The following is an 18,216-nucleotide window of genomic DNA, read 5'->3' as shown; positions in this document are numbered from 1 at the left end:
CGCATGCACGGTGGCACTACAGTGCAGAGGCTATGTTAGAGGGAGGCTTTGAGCAGGGACTACATGTCCCATGAGCCTTGGGGAGAGTACCACCTGACTCCGATCAGCCAATAGGGCTGCAGCATTTCTCCTGCACAACATTTATACTTTTTGCGCATTTGCTGCCATGCCAGTCGGAGCTGGGACAAGGAAGGAGTAGGTTATGTGTGCAGGTATCTGTGGCACCTGCACTAGGTCTGGTACCCCCTATTAGGCCCCAGCTAGTCCCCGACTCCCCTCAGCTTGTGTTTGCTGCAGGGACAGGCCCATAGATAGGGACGCTGCCCCTGTAGTATTTAAGTGAGGGACATAGTCAGGATACTTTCCTCAGGTGCTCTGGGACCAGACACCCATCTACTACAGAGACTATCATAGGTGTTACAATCCCTACACGACCCACCCAACGTAGATGCAGAGGCTTAGCAGGTTACGGCAACGGATCCATGGATCCCATCATCAGATACAGCATCTGCGCGCAGTGGGCCCTGCTGTGTTAATGCTACCGGGGTCAAACTGTTTGTAAGAGACGCGCATTAAGAGATAGGCTGAATCAGTCACTCTAACTGCGCGCCTCTAACAGGCAATCGCAGGTGGTTTTATTTAAGTTCTTACACCACAGTATTGTAGCAGGGGGCCTCCGGAGCTGAACAGCATTCAATTCAGGTCCAGGGTCCCCCTACTTTCCAAGATACAGGCCCCGTTATGGAGTGCCGGTATCCCCGACATGTTCAAATCCTGTGGGTCACGTGACGGTGGGATTTTCACATTGAATGTGATACCGGCACCCCGTAACGGGGCCTGTATCTCGTGAAGTAGGGGTTCTCCGATGCTGAAATCAACTTTGTTCAGGTCAGAAGACCCCCTGCTCCCGCATACTAGTATCAAACACTCTCCCCCAAATAAAAAATCTTTACCGTAGCGGATAGCTGCTAAGGTAATGAAGATGCTTACATTTTATTTTTATTCATAGTGTGCGTGAGCAGGGGGTCTCTTGAGCTGAACAAAGTTGATTTCAGATTCGGGGTCCCCTAATGCGCGAGTTACAGGCCCCGGTATGAGGTTCCAGTATCCCCACCATGTTAAAATCCATGTGGGATCTAAACAAAGCAGAGGGATACAGGCACCCCATACCGAGGTTGAAATGAACTTTGTTCAGCTCAGGAGACCCTCTGCTCACACACACTATAAATAAAAATAAAATGTAAGCAGCTTCATTACCTAAGTGGCTAGCCACAGGGCATGGGAGTGTCACCATGCCAATCAATTGTTTTTTTGGGGGATTTTTAAGATAAATTTAAAAAAAAATTTTTTATTAGAGGCTTGTTTTTAAGATTGGCAGGATGGGTTATCCCCTTAATTACTGTAGTGGTAACTAACCGCTAAGTTAAGGAAGGGGCTAGGGGCCATTAGATTTAAAAAAAATATTTATTGTGCTGTTGATGCCCACCCACGGAGGACAAGGACGGTCATGAGGATGAGGACAGCATTCATGCTGGCAGGGGTAAGTGCCAGTTTAATTTACTTTATGCTGCTGATTTATGTTTTATTTTAAATTTGCAAATGCACTATTATCCATATCTGGATAATAGTAAATTTGCCTATTACTGTACTGTATGTATTGGGGGTGTGTGTATTTATTTGAATGTATTGCATTTTTTTTATGCACAGGATGGACACCACCTAGAGCCCACCGGACACACGCGGGGACCACCCGAGGACCTCTGTGGGGCCCCCGGACACCTGCGGGACCACCTGGAGGCCCCCTGGACACCCACGGAAACCACCTGAGGACCCCAGACACCCGGGGGGACAAACCGAGGACCCCTGTGGGGTCCCTGGACACCCACGGGGACCACTTGGAGGCCCCCTGACACCTGTGGGGACCACCTGGAGCCTTGCGGACACCCGTGGGGACCACCCAAGGACCACCGCCGGCCTCTGGTATCAATCCTGTGCAGAAAAAATAAAATAAAATTTATGTGGGGGTACAGGGGGTGGGTGGGTTGTGTATTGGTGGGTAGTAGATATTGTAATGTTTATTGGGGGCAGAGGTTGTTTATTGGGGGGGTGGGTAGTAGAGATTGTAATGTTTATTGGGGGCAGAGGGGGGCCAAGTACCCCCTTCACTCACCCCCTCTGCCCCCAATAAATATGCTTTGTGCCTTAACCCCTTCATTGCCCTAGCGGCTAGCCACTAAGGTAATGAAGCTGCTTACATGTTATTTTTATTTATAGTGTGCGTGAGCAGGTGGTCTCCTGAGCTGAACAAAGTTGATTTCAGCCTCGGGGACCCCCTTCTTCCCTAGATACAGGCCCCGGTATGGGGTGCCGGTATCCCTCTGCTTTGTTGAGATCCCATGTGGATTTTAACATGTTGGGGATACTGGCACACCATACCAGGGCCTGTAACTTGGGAAGTAGGGGGTCCCCGAGGCTGAAATCAACTTTGTTCAGCTCAGGAGACCCGGGATGCACTGTTTTTAAGTAAAAACCTTGATTGCTTTATCCATTGTAACACCGCCGGAAGAAGAGATTAGTGTATCTCGAAAGCTCGCACAAATAAAAGCATTTTGTTAGCCACAGAACGGTATCGTCTATTTGTTTTGGATTATTAAGCTCGGCTAACACGGTACAGATAACTCTCTACATATATTGTAATACTGGTGGACAGTTTCCTTTTGTCTTTGTGATTACCTTAAGCCTAAAAACGTTTACTTGCCAAATGAAGGGCCAGAATGTGGTGAAATAGCTACATAAGACTGTTATTTCACTTATGTGAATAAATCTACTTTTGGTGCATTACTTAAAGCCTGTAGGATTTGCTCACATCCTGTAGTGGTTGATATACATAGTGTGGATAAAGAAGGTGATTCCTATTACTGTATCAGTTTAATTCTGTGCTTCTTTTGGGAGATACATCAAGCATTGTTACATACATGTCCGTAAATACACACATATCTTTTATGAGCTTACAGTATGTGCTATTTCTTGCTGTGTGTAATTGTTATATTTGTATTTCACCTATAGTAAAACCTATTTTGGCATTGTCTTGTTATATTGATTTCTAACGTATGAGTGTGGGGAACTCCATTTCTATAAGGGTATAATTTATCTTCTTGAATTTGCAATGTTAATGGTGGCGTTTGACCTCAAGTTTGACCCTTGCAACTATCTCTGGTAGACAGCAATTGCCAATTGTTTGTGTAATGAGACTGCAGTCCTTATTTATTTATTTATTTTATTTATAAAATATTTTACCAGGAAGTAATACATTGAGAGTTACCTCTCGTTTTCAAGTATGTCCTGGGTAAGGATCTTCTATGTCTATTCATTGAACTGTGATATTTCCAATTCAAAAGCACACGAACAGAAAATACAATTTGGCACAATAAATATCTGAAGTTTTTGCCATATTCATTAAGAATTATCTATGCATACAAAATTGTACTAGATTTAATGCAGTATCACCTGGAAGTAACAGTCAGAAGTATTGCCTCTAGGAGACATGCAAATTTGAGCTTTTGCTAGAGAGGACAGGAAAGGAGGGAGCTACTTGGATTATATGCAAATAAATGTAGCCCTTGTTCCCCCGTACCTGGGAAGGAACTACCGGTACTGCTATTACCTGTCTGGCAACCAGGAGGCCTGAGCCTCTGCCACTGGGAGCCTGGGGTGACATCTGGGTCGTCTCGGTGCAGCACCTCCACCTGTAAGGGATCCCAACGTGGTGGGATAGACCCCTTACAGGAACAATAATACACAGTCAGGTATATAACAACAACCTTTACTGAACACAGACGACAGAACCCTGTACCACACAGTATAACAATGCCCCAACCTGGTACCACCAGTGAGTGTCCCACAAAGTACATTGGGTGCTTGGCACCAATACCCTGATGTCCTTTTCCCGCAATGTCATGCCCATCCAAATGTGTAGGAGATAGCGCTATCCCGTGGAGGGTTGGTGCACTTAGTTGAGGTACCTGCGGAGAACTCCAGTACAGTGCGGCCAACTTAGTGATGGGGATCCGCTGATCCAGCGTCATCACCGTCCACGATGGCGTCCGCCTTTGCGTTGGGTGGTCTCTGGTAGGAGTGTCCCACCTTTAAGAGTCTCTGTTCATAGGTAGTCTGATCCCAGACCACAGGGCCGCAATCACCTCGCGGCATCTTCAATGTGTCCCCGACACTAACAGTAAAATGAGGAAGCATCCCTATCTAGGGGCCTTCCCTGAAGCAACCACAAACTCCTTTGATTGGGGCCTATCTGGGACATAAGGGAGTTCTCTGGCCTAGTCTGAGTGCCATTGACACTCAGACCGTACTTTCCCCTTGTCTGTCCTTGCTCCAACTGCCCCTCGCGCACTGAGCGCGCCAAATGTATATTTTTCCTCACAGCCGGGATTGCTGCAGCCCTATTGGCTGTGTTGCGCTGTGTGACCTCTCCCTTGGAGCATGCTGGGAAATGTAGTTCCGAGCGGAGCAAATGTCTAATGGCCGCCGCTTGTGCTATGCCATGCGCATGCGCGAGATGTTCAATGATGGCCGCCGGACCTGGGAACGCTCTGCGCATGCGCGGGGAGTCCCAAGATGGCTGCCGCCTGCAATGATGAGCTCCGGCGACCGGATCGCCCCTGCTACCGCCTGCCGCGCAACTTCCTACACACCCCCACCGGAGGTGTCCCGATAGCCATTCCCTTCCCTTCTCACAGCACGGAGGTAAGAGCGGGAGGAGGATATAGCTACATAAAAAAATATACAATCTCAAAGGATTAGCTTTATTTCCTTCTATACTATTTCTCCTTGATGCCCTTGTGTCTATGCATATTAGAAGTTCCTTTGAGTCCCTATATAGACAAACCATCTGGATGAACGTATCCCGCACGCTGTTTACTTGTACAGAAAGTCTTCTAAGGATGGGGCCTGTGAATGTTGTTTGAGAGCCCCGTAAAGAGAACCCAGATGTGAAGAGGCATTCAATATAACAATCTGAAGACAATAAGATGCTACAAATTAAAATAAAAGATATTTAGAGCTCATTCAAAATAACGGAAGAAGCTGCTGGTTACTTCTGTCAAAATGACATCAAAGAACAATACAAAACATATTGTACCTGCACTTCAACTCCTGTCCATAATCTAATTGTGGTTAACCGTTATTAGGACGTTCCTCTATATCATTTTATTTTCAGCATTTCAGACATAAAGACTGGGAATTCAGCCTGAAGAAACTCACTTTTTGTTGTACGTTCTCCCCACCAATTAGATTGTGAGCTCTTCGGAGCAAGGACTCCTCTTCTACAATGTTACTTTTATGTCTGAAGCACTTATTCCCATTATCTGTTATTTGTACTATTTGTTATTTATATGATTGTCATGTGTATTACTACTGTGAAGCGCTATGTTCATTAATGGCACTATATAAATAAAGACATACAGTACATACATACATATTGACTTACCCCGTTGGTGACCATCAGAGATGTAATGTCCAGTTTTGTGGGCAGAGAACTGTTAAAGGAATTTATTGATGGCACGACGTTCTCTGGACATATCACTTACAGTTACTACACTGGCATATCGTAACATCTCCATCAGAATTATGTCTCTGAGACTGATGTCCAGTCTTGTGTTTGGCTAATCCTTTTACCTTTTATGGCCCGCAAATATCTTTCCAGCTGAGACAGCCTGCTGAGTCATTGGTGTGAAAGCCTAGCGTGTCCTATATGAGAAACTTGAAATAATATGATGTTATTAGATATCTCATATCCTAACCCTGTGCCTCTTGGTTTCTCGCTTCCTTTTTATTGAAACTCTCTAGTATGACTTTCAAATAAGCAAAGTGGGGTCACTAGTCATTATTGATGACATTCACTGCAAAAGACAGTCTGGTTGGAGGTAGGGTGACCCAGTGGTGGCCAGAGGGTAGCAAAGCTTTTTCATGAAGTAACCACTTTGCTATATTTTTTATAAAGAGATGAGAGAGATGAGAAAGAGACTTATTTTACTAGTCCCAAGTGCTATATATACACCACCACACACACACACACACACACACACACACACACACACACACACACACACACACACACACACACACACACACACATCAGGTTAAATCCCAGTGCTAATTTGAATGTCCTTATTGAATATGTGATGTTAGGACTGGAGCAAAACCTCTTTTGCATAACAATAGCACTAACACAGAAAAAAATTACCATATGTTATTTAAGGAGTATGGTTATTTGCTTGTACTTTATTTAACTTGTATTGGATTGTGTTACAGTAAGTGAAAATAGAAGTGAAATAACAGAAATTAATTATAAAATGTGTAAAAAGTGATTTAATATTAAGATAATTTGTTGTCGTGCATCTCCCAAAAGACGTTTCATTTGTCTGAGGAAATACAAAAAATACAAAAAATGGGGTGCAAACGCAAACAAAAAATAGTGCAAAGGTGAGTGTTCAAAAAAGGTGATGTGTCCCCCCCACTAATGGCGTCGATCAAAATTATTTCCTTGAATGTCAAAGGCCTTAACTCGGTCCGCAAACGCAAATTAGCCCTCCAAGAATTTAAAAAAACTAAAGGTGATATAATTTGCATTCAAGAAACCCATTATAACAACACAGACCCACCAAACACATTTAAACACACGTACCCCCAAGCGTTTTTTGCTTCCTCCCCCAGCAAGAAAAGAGGGGTGGCCATCCTGATTAAAAACAATATACCATTTGCCCCGACGCTGATAACCAAAGATCCCGAGGGACGATATATATTACTCCAAGGCACGCTCTCAGGCTCCCCCATAGCTATCCTTAATATTTATGCCCCAAACGCCAACCAAACTCAATTCCTACAGAACCTCCTTAGCACTCTCGACCAATCGACGCTCTCCTCCCTTCTCCTTGTCGGAGACGTAAATATGGTACTTAGTCCAGACCATGACAGATCAGGCCAAACTACTGCCCCATACTCCATCCAACTACAGACAAAAGCCCAAAAATTCCAAGATATCCTCAGAGAGTACTCTCTGACAGACATCTGGCGGGCCCAGCACGCGGGTCAGCGAGACTACTCCTTCTACTTAACCCCCCATCAGTCTTACTCGAGGATCGACTATTTTCTAGGCACCAATAATGTTCTCCAGGCATCCTCCCACTCCGAAATAGGCCCAATAACGTGGTCCGACCATGCCCCTATCGCACTCACCCTCTCTCTGCCTTTCGTCAAGTCATTAACATATAATTGGAAACTTAACGACTCGCTCCTCAACGACCCACAAGTAGTCAAAACAATTAAGCAAAAACTGCTCACCTTTTTCCAAATAAACAAAGGCACAGTACCTTCAGCAGCAACTCTATGGGAGGCCCACAAAGCCACCATCAGAGGGGAACTCATATCAATAGCCTCCTACAAGAAAAAACTTAAACAGAAAGCCCAGAAAGAACTTACTGATAAAATTCTTGCATTAGAGCGCTCACACAAGCTATCCCTATCGAAAAAGGTGTTCAGAGCACTCGAGAAAGCGAGATCCGACCTAAAATTGCTTCAACTTGACGAGGTAGAGAGCCCTGAAATGGACCAAACAGCGGTTTTACGATAGGGCAACAAAGCGGACAAACTTCTGGCCTCCAAATTAAGAGGCATGAAGGCAAAGACCCAGATCACAAAGATCAGGACTAAAAGCGGTCTAATCTCTTATAATGAGAAAGATATCGCAAGTGAGTTTGCAGAGTTCTACACGGATCTCTACAACCTTCCCCCCACTGGCCACCCAAAGGATAACGCCAAAAATACCTCCGACTACCTAACCAAATGCAACCTCCCATCCCTCACACAAGAAGAACTCGAGTTCTTAAATAAGAAAATAACTCAAGAGGAACTAAAAAAAGCAATATCCTCACTTAAAATAGCTAAAACACCTGGACCGGATGGATTTACCAACGGTTATTATAAAAAATTTGTAGGCCCCCTGTCCCCTCATCTCCTAGAAATGTACAACTCCTTCATGCAGGATCAACAGATCCCAGACACTATGTCAGCAGCCAATCTGGCTATTATACATAAAGAGGGCAGAGACCCACTTCAATGCGGCAGCTACCGCCCAATATCCCTGCTAAACTCCGACCTCAAGCTTTTCAGCAAAATTCTCGCAAACAGGCTGAATCCTATTCTCCCAAGGCTAATTCATATAGACCAGGTGGGATTTGTGTCAGGAAGACAGGCCTCTGACAACACCCGCAAAATTATTGATATTATAGACCACGTGCACCTCAAACAATCCCAGGCCCTGATACTAAGCCTCGACGCGGAGAAGGCCTTTGACCGCATCAGATGGTCCTACCTCGACCAAACGATGAGCCAATTCGGCTTCTCCGGACCATTTCTTGCTGGCGTCCGGGCCCTCTATACTAACCCAACAGCCCTACTAAAACTCCCGGGAGGCCGCTCCAACCCAATAAAAATACAAAACGGCACTAGACAAGGCTGCCCCCTCTCCCCTTTACTCTTCGCCCTATCCATAGAGCCCCTGGCCGCCCGAATTAGAACTGAACCCACTATTAAAGGTATCCCAATCGGAGACAGGGAATACAAAATATCCCTGTTTGCCGATGACATAATCCTCACCATGTTAGACCCCCTCACCTCCCTCCCTAACCTAGAAAAACTCCTCAACGAATTTGGCCAACTGTCAGACTATAAAGTCAATACTGACAAGTCGGAGGCGCTCAGCATCTCCCTACCGAACCCCGTTTGGTCAGCCCTACAAAAGAAATTTAAATACAAATGGAATAGTTCCCATATCAAGTACCTTGGAATTAAAATAGCGAGCTCATATAACTCATTATACCAAATTAACTACCCCCCCCTCTTCCGCCAAATCTTAAAAGATCTAGAGACCTGGCTAACCCACCAGATCTCCTGGTTCGGAAGAATAGTATCCACCAAAATGAATATCCTACCCCGTTTACTCTATTTCTTTCAGACCCTCCCCGTCCCTGTACCACTAGCAGAACTGAGGAATATCCAGGCCCATATCCTAAGGTTTATTTGGCAACAACGGAGAGCCAGGGTCCCACGGTCAGTACTCTTGGCCTCGAGGACGAGAGGGGGCCTGGGGGCACCGGACATACTCCGATACTACCAATTAGCCCAATTGAGGCAGGCGGTAGTATGGAACAGCCCCCCCACCTCCAATTGCTGGCTGGAGATAGAGTCACACCACGCGTCCCCGAACACCCTCCCAACCCTATTGTGGTCCCCATCCCACAAAAACAAGAAATCATTGAGACTTAGCCTCGGGGCTATGAGATGCACGTGGTCGACATGGTTAAAAACCAAAGGGAAATACGGCCTAGCTTCAACCCCCTATCAATTGACCCCCTTATTCGGGAACCCGGACTTCCCACCCGGGTGCGCCCGAACCCAATTCAGCCAATTTCAAGGCTTAAACATCAGAGTGGTTGCGGATTTGCTGGAAAGAGACGAGGCCATGCCCCTCCCGGAACTAAGAGCTAAATTTTCGTCCCCCGATTTACCCATATTCCAATACTTACAGTTTCGACACTTCCTTAGAACCCAGTCCCCTACCCTAAGGTTCCCGCCGCGCTCCAGATTCGAGACCCTCTGCCTCAAAGGCGAATACCAAAAGGGCCTCATATCGGAGATATATAAAACGCTCGAGGCATCCCAGCCCCCCCCCCCAATCACCTGTATATGCAGAAATGGAACGAAGACCTAAATACCAACTTGGACCTTGAGGACTGGGAGGATATCTGGGAGGCAGCCACCAAAACATCAATTTTTTCCGTCACAAAAGAAAACATCTATAAAATATTATTCCACTGGTACCTGACCCCGAGTAGACTGAGCCAAATCTACCCAGGCACTTCAGACGAATGCTGGAGAGGTTGTGGTCAAAGGGGGGACATGCCCCATATTTGGTGGACATGCCCGGAGATCCAAAGATTCTGGTCCCGGATCCAGGGCCTCCTGACCGAGACCCTGGATATAGAAATACCCCTAGACCCGCTGACCTACGTGCTGGGAAAACCAATCGACGACCTCCCTGCCCCTGCTGCCAGACTCACAGCGGCAATATTGACGGCTGCGAGATGCTGTGTTGCGGCGGCGTGGAAGAAAATTAAAGCCCCCTCCAGAAGGACAGTGATCTCTAGGATAGACGGAATTATGATTATGGAAAAACTGACGGCAATGCTGAAACAAAAAACCCCACAATTTTATTCAGTCTGGGAACCTTGGCCAGGACTACCAACCCCCACATAAACCTTACTGCAACACCCCTCCCCCCCACCGACCGACGAACCTCAAAATCCTTCCCCCCCCCATACCCTCCCCCCCCCGTCCTTCCCCTCTCTCTTCCCAAAGTCGTTCCCAACTATCCACCCTTCCTTCGTCTCCCCCCCTCCTTTTCATCACTGAAAAAAGGAAAAGGGATTATTGTGTGTCACTTACCTCCCCCATGCTATGTACATGTACTGCGCCGTATATACAAGTTGGCCTGTTAGCCAGTTTCTGTAACATGTACCAACCCGCTGTATGACACCAATAAAGGAAAAATATTTACAAAAAAAAAAAAAAATACTAAAAAAAAAAAAAAAAAAAAAAAAAAGGTGATGTGTGAAAAAAAATTAATGACTTACATCAGTTGAAAAAATGTGGGCTCTTGATCTGCAAAACTTTAGAGAACTTCCACTTGGAAAGAGTAACTGAAAAAGAAGAAAAATACAATAGTGTAATACAGTTTAACAGTATTAGAATGTATTGGAGATTAATGCGTACTTACAAACAGAAGTGGTAAAACAGCATCAAGGTATATAAACCTAGGGAGGGTCTCTCGCTTGGTCTCTCCTGGTCCCAGATGCAGTAGACGGTGAGTCTCTACAGCTGTTCTGGCTGTACTGATGCAGTGGCCGTTATCCGATCATTTCATGGGTTGTAACGCAAGTTAAAACGCAAGTTTACTAGTGTAATACTAGAGTTCATATACAGTACATGGGAAAGAAGTTCTTTCTGAGGCACCTTAGCTTTTAGCCATACAAAAATTCTCAAACTGTAGAAGATTTAAAATATGAACATGCACAACAAAAAGTATTTTTAACAAATTAAATGTTTTATTTGTACAGGATAATAAAGTTTATGTTAAATTGGAACCTTGTTGAAATGCATATGCGTGTCATTAAATTTCTGCACATGCGTTTATGTTAAATTGGAACCTTGTTGAAACACATATGCGTCATCACATTTCTGTGCATGCGTTTATGTCATATTGGAACCTTGTTGAAACGCATATGCTTCATCACATTTTTGCGCATGTGAGGAATGTACAGTACTGCGCATGCGTGTTACTGTACAGTAAGTAACAGTGCATTTCCTCATGGAGTCACTAAATATCTGCTATTCTGTAGTACAGTACTACTGGTAGTGTATATAACTAGTAAAAACTTTTATTTTCTAGATTTATATGGTATAGTGTACATACTGTACTGTAAGTTTATGTAAGCACTAAAAGAAAATTAATTTCATTACTGTACAGTAAAATACAGTACTGTGCATTTCCTCATTGAGTCGCCAGATATCGGTTTTCCAGTAGTACTGCTCTTTGTGTATCTATGTGCTATACCAGCAGTGCGCAAACTGGGGGGAGCGAGACTTTATTGGGGGGGGGGGGGGCGCGGGCCGCGCAGTGGTTACAGAGGCTCCGCACTAAGAGCGCAAGGCCTCTGTAAAATTTACTTGCTGGCTTCATGTCCACGCGGCGTCAAATGACGCCCGTTACCATGGAGACGTGAAGTCAAATGACGCCGCAGGTCACATGACACATCATTAGAGGTGAGGGGGAGCGCGACTGAGGAGACAGCAGGTAAGGGGGGTGCAGGGAGTTTGCGCACCGGTGTGCTATACTGTAGTTATATGCTGTACAGTATTTCAATGAGACATTTTTATCTATATAAATGTAAGGAGACAACAGCACTCAGAAGGTATAAGCAGCTATAAACTGTATTAAAGAAACTTGCACATATACCCCCTGAGGAAGGTCCTGTTCAGCGGACCGAAACGTTGGATATATGTGCAAGTTTCTTTAATACAGTTTATAGCTGCTTATACCTTCTGAGTGCTGTTGTCTCCTTACCTTTGCTGGTAATGTATGCTTTATTATTTTTTATGACATAAGCACCAGGTCATTATATCACTACAGGAGTGCCAGATATTCATGATGTATCTATATAAATGAATTTAGAACTTTACATTACAGTATGTACTGGTTTTTAAAGATTTTTATAGTGTATGTTAAAGATTAACAGTACTTAGATATATATATATTTAAATGCCTTTACAACTTTATATACAGTACAGTGTACCTGTACTACTGTAAGTGTGTAAACAGTAAAACATGAACACACCAAAAAATTATATGTAAAGAATTTAAAAAATATTTTTTTCAGGATAACAAAGGAAAAATGCATAATACAAAAATACACCGCCAACTCTTCTTCCAAATTTACAATCTTGTCTTTTACTTCTCCACAATGAATGGTTCTTCTTGGACATCTTAAGTCTGTAAAGAAAGAGACAATATTATATATTTACAATCGCACAGTACATTATTCAATCCAGATTTTTGGGGTGTTTGGGGAGAAAGTGCTTTTGGGGTGAGAGGGGGGGGTTAGAGGAGACAAAGCATGCATGACATGGGCTACAGCACTTTACAACAGGACTATTGGTTTACAGTACATTAGGTTTTGGGGGGTTTGGGGGGAAGGGACATGGCATGCATGGATTTAAGCACTGTGTCTTACCTGGCAGTATTGCTGAGAGAGTTTCCTGCACCAAGTGGGGGGCGGGGGGGTTCCTGCACGTAGTCTTTGCCCAGCTCCAGACATGCAAAATAGAATACAGAAATAGAATAAAATTATTATACCATGACGCCAGTACAGTCCATTATTAAACAGTATCTTCTAGTACTGGCCGCTGCATCTGTATTGTGAACAAGAGATTAAAGTGCGCAGCTAATAAATAAACGTGAGATATAGTGATAAAGTAATTAAATGATTAATTACGTGACCTTGATCAGAGCGTCTGCAGCTGTGATGGAAGGGGGGGCTCAGGAACCCCCTGGAGCTAACAGATAAATACAAAAAAGACACAGCGCACAACGCTCATAGTGCAATTACAAAATTATATTAACATGAACAAATTATTGGGTGAGTATTGTGCGTACATCAGTGCAGTTAAAACAAGCAGTTTCGGGATATGTTACCCAACGCCTCAAATGACTGGAACAGATGTCCTCACAGGGGTAGAATTGCTGATGGCTCTGCGGCAGGATTTCAGTAGGGCAGATGGAAAGCCTCTGTGCGTCCTTGCTCCCCAGAGCATTAGTTGAGAGAAGCTTATAGCAGGTGGCCCTTCATGTCAGTTTCTGGTAGGTTCCTGGGTCCCCTGTGTCCAGGAATATGGGTGTCTGGGTGTCTGCAAAGCCTTTCTGCGCAAGACCTCTTTCCTCTCGTCAGCACCCCTGTGTACTGAGGAAAAAAATCTGGGTGCTGACGAGAGGAAAGAGGTCTTGCGCAGAAAGGCTTTGCAGACACCCAGACACCCATATTCCTGGACACAGGGGACCCAGGAACCTACCAGAAACTGACATGAAGGGCCACCTGCTATAAGCTTCTCTCAACTAATGCTCTGGGGAGCAAGGACGCACAGAGGCTTTCCATCTGCCCTACTGAAATCCTGCCGCAGAGCCATCAGCAATTCTACCCCTGTGAGGACATCTGTTCCAGTCATTTGAGGCGTTGGGTAACATATCCCGAAACTGCTTGTTTTAACTGCACTGATGTACGCACAATACTCACCCAATAATTTGTTCATGTTAATATAATTTTGTAATTGCACTATGAGCGTTGTGCGCTGTGTCTTTGCTGCATCTGTATGCCAGAGTTTGTAGCCATGTTCTTGATTGACCGGTTCACCTGTGTATCTGTGCGGCGCACTGCCTGGCGCTTTGCCCCGATCTGATCTCCGATTGGCGTGATGTCCCTCCGGGATGTGACTTGGGACCCAGATGCTCACTGTGTTTCAGTGCGAGGGGCAGAAGGCAGTCATGCATATCAGAGAGACACCGTGGGACAGAGAAACTTGGCAAAAATTATAATCTAATGCGTTTCACTCTGCAAAGAGCTTCCTCAGGGATTCTTATGCTCTGTGCATATTGTTAGGGCTATATTCTCAAACACATACTCTGACCTCAGCACATAAATACATCAACAATGACCTCAGCACATAAATACATCAACAATGACCTTAGCACAGAAATGCACACACACATTACACACACACACATACTCCTTCTCTGCGGAGTCCCCCTGAGGCTCCTACCTATGGTGTGAGGAGCAGTTGTGACTGGGCAGTGATATGGTAACAGCAATCAGTGTGAATCCTCAGCTGACTCCTCCCCTCCTTTTCCTTACTTGAGAAGAAACTCCTCTCACCCAGGACTTCATGTTACGATTGTGCTCGCCACAAACCGGGACCGGACTGCGGGGCTGAGGTGGGGTTATATAATCACCGACCTTAGTCCGCGCAGACTGATCCGGAGTGCGCAGTTCGTAGTCGTACGTAGCAGGGTCAGGATTGGAGAAGGCAGCATCGTCGTTATTCAAGCAGGAGTTCGGCAACAGGTAGTCAGGAGTTCCCCGCTTCAGCTTCGGAGCGTGGGAGTGGCCTCTTCGTGAGGAACGGCCTCGGCCCATGACGCCGGTCTCAGCAAGGGGAGACAACAGGCTGGCCGAAGTACACCGCAGGGCAGCGTCGGGAAACCAACGCTTCAGCACAGAAGTCAGGAACGGGCCCCCGCATGGAACTAGCAGGCGGCCTCAGGAAACAACACTTCAGCAGAGAAGTCAGGAACGGGCCCCCGCATGGAACTAGCAGCAGGCCTCAGGAACTAGGGGCAAGAACCAGAAAGGTTAGTACACCAGGATACAAGCCAGGGTGGCTTGTGGCAGAGACAGTAAAGTCCAGGGTAGGAATTTATGCTCGGAACTGTTTCAGTGCCAAAGCCCAGGATATAAAGGGCGGAGATCCAATCACAGGAGGAGGGTGTGTGAGTATTCCTCCAATGATGAAGCACATGGCAGAAGCTGCAATGAGAGGCAGCACATGTGCCATTGATTGCCAGAGGAAGCTTTTGCAAATGCAGAAGTCTGCAAAAGCTATAATCAAAGCCAGGAGCGGATTCCTTACACTTCAGTGCTGAGAGGGGGGATTCAAAGCAATTCCACAAAATCTGGGACCATTGGGAAGTATGTACTGTAAGTATAACGGTATTAGAGGTTTGTACTGCTACTGTCATCAGCTGCCATCGGATTGTAGTGTATTTCAGGATGACATTCCTTAATTCTGAAATGTGTGTAAACATTAAACCAATATTACCTCAATGTTGAATGTGTCCTCTCAAATTGATATTTTCTGCAGGGAACCCAACCTGAAAGTGCCATATAACCCTGTGAGTAATGCAGCATTCAGAACTAAGAAGTTAAATAACCTTTACTAAATATTACCCTCAGGCTATAAAAACAAACCCTGCAGTTTAGACATTTGAGAGTAGCATTCAGTGGTCCATTATGGTGGATGTGTCTAAATATTGTATTGTGATTTTGGAGGTTCCCCATTAAAAAATGATGTTACTTCCATACATAATCTAGCCTTCTATCAAAAATATGACCTTCCAAACCACAGAAGGTATTGGATTCTCTGCTTTGGTTAGTGGTGGGTGGGTGTATGTAGATGGCTTAACCCTTTGAATTCTGGATGGGCCCCAGAACCAAAGTGCCACGGCTTTTCCGGCACTCATGATCACGTGACCACTTCATCACTCATAGTGGAACATAAGAGCCATCCTCTTCTGCTCCTCTCCTGGTATGATCCACAGGAGTGCAGAACGTGATCTCCCCTAGAAAAACGAGCAGGTACATTATAACGTTGCTACTACTACACATCATTGGGGCCTTGGAGTGCCAGGTCCCATGACATGGTAGCTATGCCAAATGGCACCCACAGGATTAGGGGAGCAATTCACCCTTACTAAACACTGTTTTTTTTTTTATTACAGGATTGGTACGGGGAGCCCTGCAGAGCTGAGCCGCACTGTTTAAATAATTTAAATGGCCATCCAATAGGAAGTCACAACTGATGATGTTGCAGCTTCCTGTTGACCCTAGATTTCGCAGCCATCTTGGAGAGGGAGATTTAAATCCGGTAACTTCACCGGTAAGCATCTTGGGAACAGGGGGATCCCTGGAGCTCAAAATAGTGGCGTTTGACCCCTGTTCCCACCCGTAAAAAAAACATGGGGTCAAAATAATAAATGAGCTGGAGGAACTGATTTTTTCAGGATTGCATAAAAAGTGCAATCTGGCGAACAACTGAAAAACGAAATGTAGCATGTTTTAGCTATTGTCAAAGATTACAAGATGCAGTTACAGTCTGCTTATAGAAGCAATTCTAATTGAACAAAATAAACAGTGACTTGTTGCTTGCTTTTTTGTGTCTGAAACCATTTCTATTTCTTAAAAGAATTATATGGTACCGCGACATTAAATAGGAAATATAGCTGCCTGGGGCTACTATGCAGCTCTAAAACTATCAGTTTTGCCAATAAATATACACAATTTGAGTTATTCAAATGTATTCCACTTAGCATCTGTTTGTTATTGCTCTGGATCTGCTCCACTTGCTTCAAGGATTGATGTAGGGAATGTTATATGGAGTAATCAAATGAGTGTGGGCAGAATGAACTTGAAATATTGAGATGTTTAAATAAAATGTAAAAAAATAACGCCATCATCTCCATATATTGTGCATCAAATAAACTTTCAAATCTAAGCTGTTCTACGCCTTTTCTGAATAAGGTTTCCAGCAATTGTTTCAAGTTTTAACATACTGTATTTGCTTAAGGAAAAAATAGTCAGCCACTAATGCAATGTATAGAATTTACAGAGTTAGTTTCATACTCAGTATTTTGGAACATTGTGTGTACTACATCAGGGGTGCGCAAACATTTGGCACTGTGACCCCATGCCTGTGCTCAGCCCCAGTGCTCGCCCCTCCCCCCCACCTGGTATCCGGCATCAAAGGACGCTGCGGGTCATGTGACATCACGTTACCACATTGCCATGGCGTTGTGTCGCCCAAAGCCGTCAGAGAGCAGGTAAGTGAGTAATACAGAGGCCTCGCACGCTCCCCAGCATTTAATTTAAATGCGTTGTGAAAGAGCGCGGGATCTCTGTAACCGCCGCGCCCCCCCAAAAAAATTCTCGGGACCCTCAGCCCCCAGTTTGCGCACCCCTGTACTACATGACACAAGTGAATGCACATTATGAAATGGAAACTGCTACAAGTGTTTGACTTTGGACTGATGCTTAATCATCGTGTTTATAATCAGTCTCTGGACTAGTCCTCACAGTTCGGTAGACCAAAAGTGCAGTATTACAGCAACAACAACAAAAACAATATTGTTAAGGTGCAAGTCATCAACTTGCATTTTTTACCACAGCCGATAAAAATATCGGGACCGGGGCCAAAATTAGTAAATACAGCAAATGTAATCATTTGGTGCCAGTCATCAAGTCCCTATATTTATCTTAACCTGGCTAATTGTAAAAAAAAGTACGCTATTTTTAATCATCTACCTCAGGCTGGCGTTAGACTTATCTTGCCAATGTATATAATGGTCATTATATACATAGGCTAGATAACCTAAACCAACATGGAATAGGTGATAAAACATTACATATTAGATATTTAATATTTTTTTAAATAAGATTTTAACCCTTTATTAGCTTAAGGGGTCGGATAATGGATTCTCATCATGGATCATGCAATCATGGATGCTGCTAAAAGGTTATTATTTGACTAAAACTACACTACCTGCCCCCCGTGGCTACTTAAGTGGTAAAGGCAAACAAGGGGTTAACCCCTACCATAATCCCTAAATACCCACTCCTCATACCCCCACTCTTTACCCCCCTCTAGAGTAATTACCAATACCCCTATTAGCAAGTAGTAATAGCCTAGGTAACCACTCAATGCAGCTTATAATAACGGATTGACACTTGCCCCATCAATGAAGAAGGTTGTCCTCCTGTTCAGGGC

At 44.7% G+C, this 18,216-nt stretch overlaps 1 long non-coding RNA gene across 1 annotated transcript in view; it reads right to left on the bottom strand.

Annotated features, from left to right (window-relative positions):
- Positions 1-12,125: 12,125 nt before the first annotated feature.
- LOC142491103 (uncharacterized) overlaps positions 12,126-18,216 on the bottom strand; it is a 99,128-nt gene continuing 93,037 nt past the window's right edge. The window contains exons 3-4 of the long non-coding RNA XR_012800282.1: positions 12,861-12,934; positions 12,126-12,619 (exon numbers count right to left, since the gene is read on the bottom strand). This is a non-coding gene — a long non-coding RNA (uncharacterized LOC142491103). The remainder of the gene's footprint in view (positions 12,620-12,860; positions 12,935-18,216) is intronic.

Source organism: Ascaphus truei, chromosome 3, assembly GCF_040206685.1.
Source record: "Ascaphus truei isolate aAscTru1 chromosome 3, aAscTru1.hap1, whole genome shotgun sequence".
Lineage (NCBI taxonomy): Eukaryota > Metazoa > Chordata > Amphibia > Anura > Ascaphidae > Ascaphus > Ascaphus truei.
Note: the sequence above shows the minus strand (reverse complement) of the source record. Positions and strands in the feature narration are given on the sequence as shown.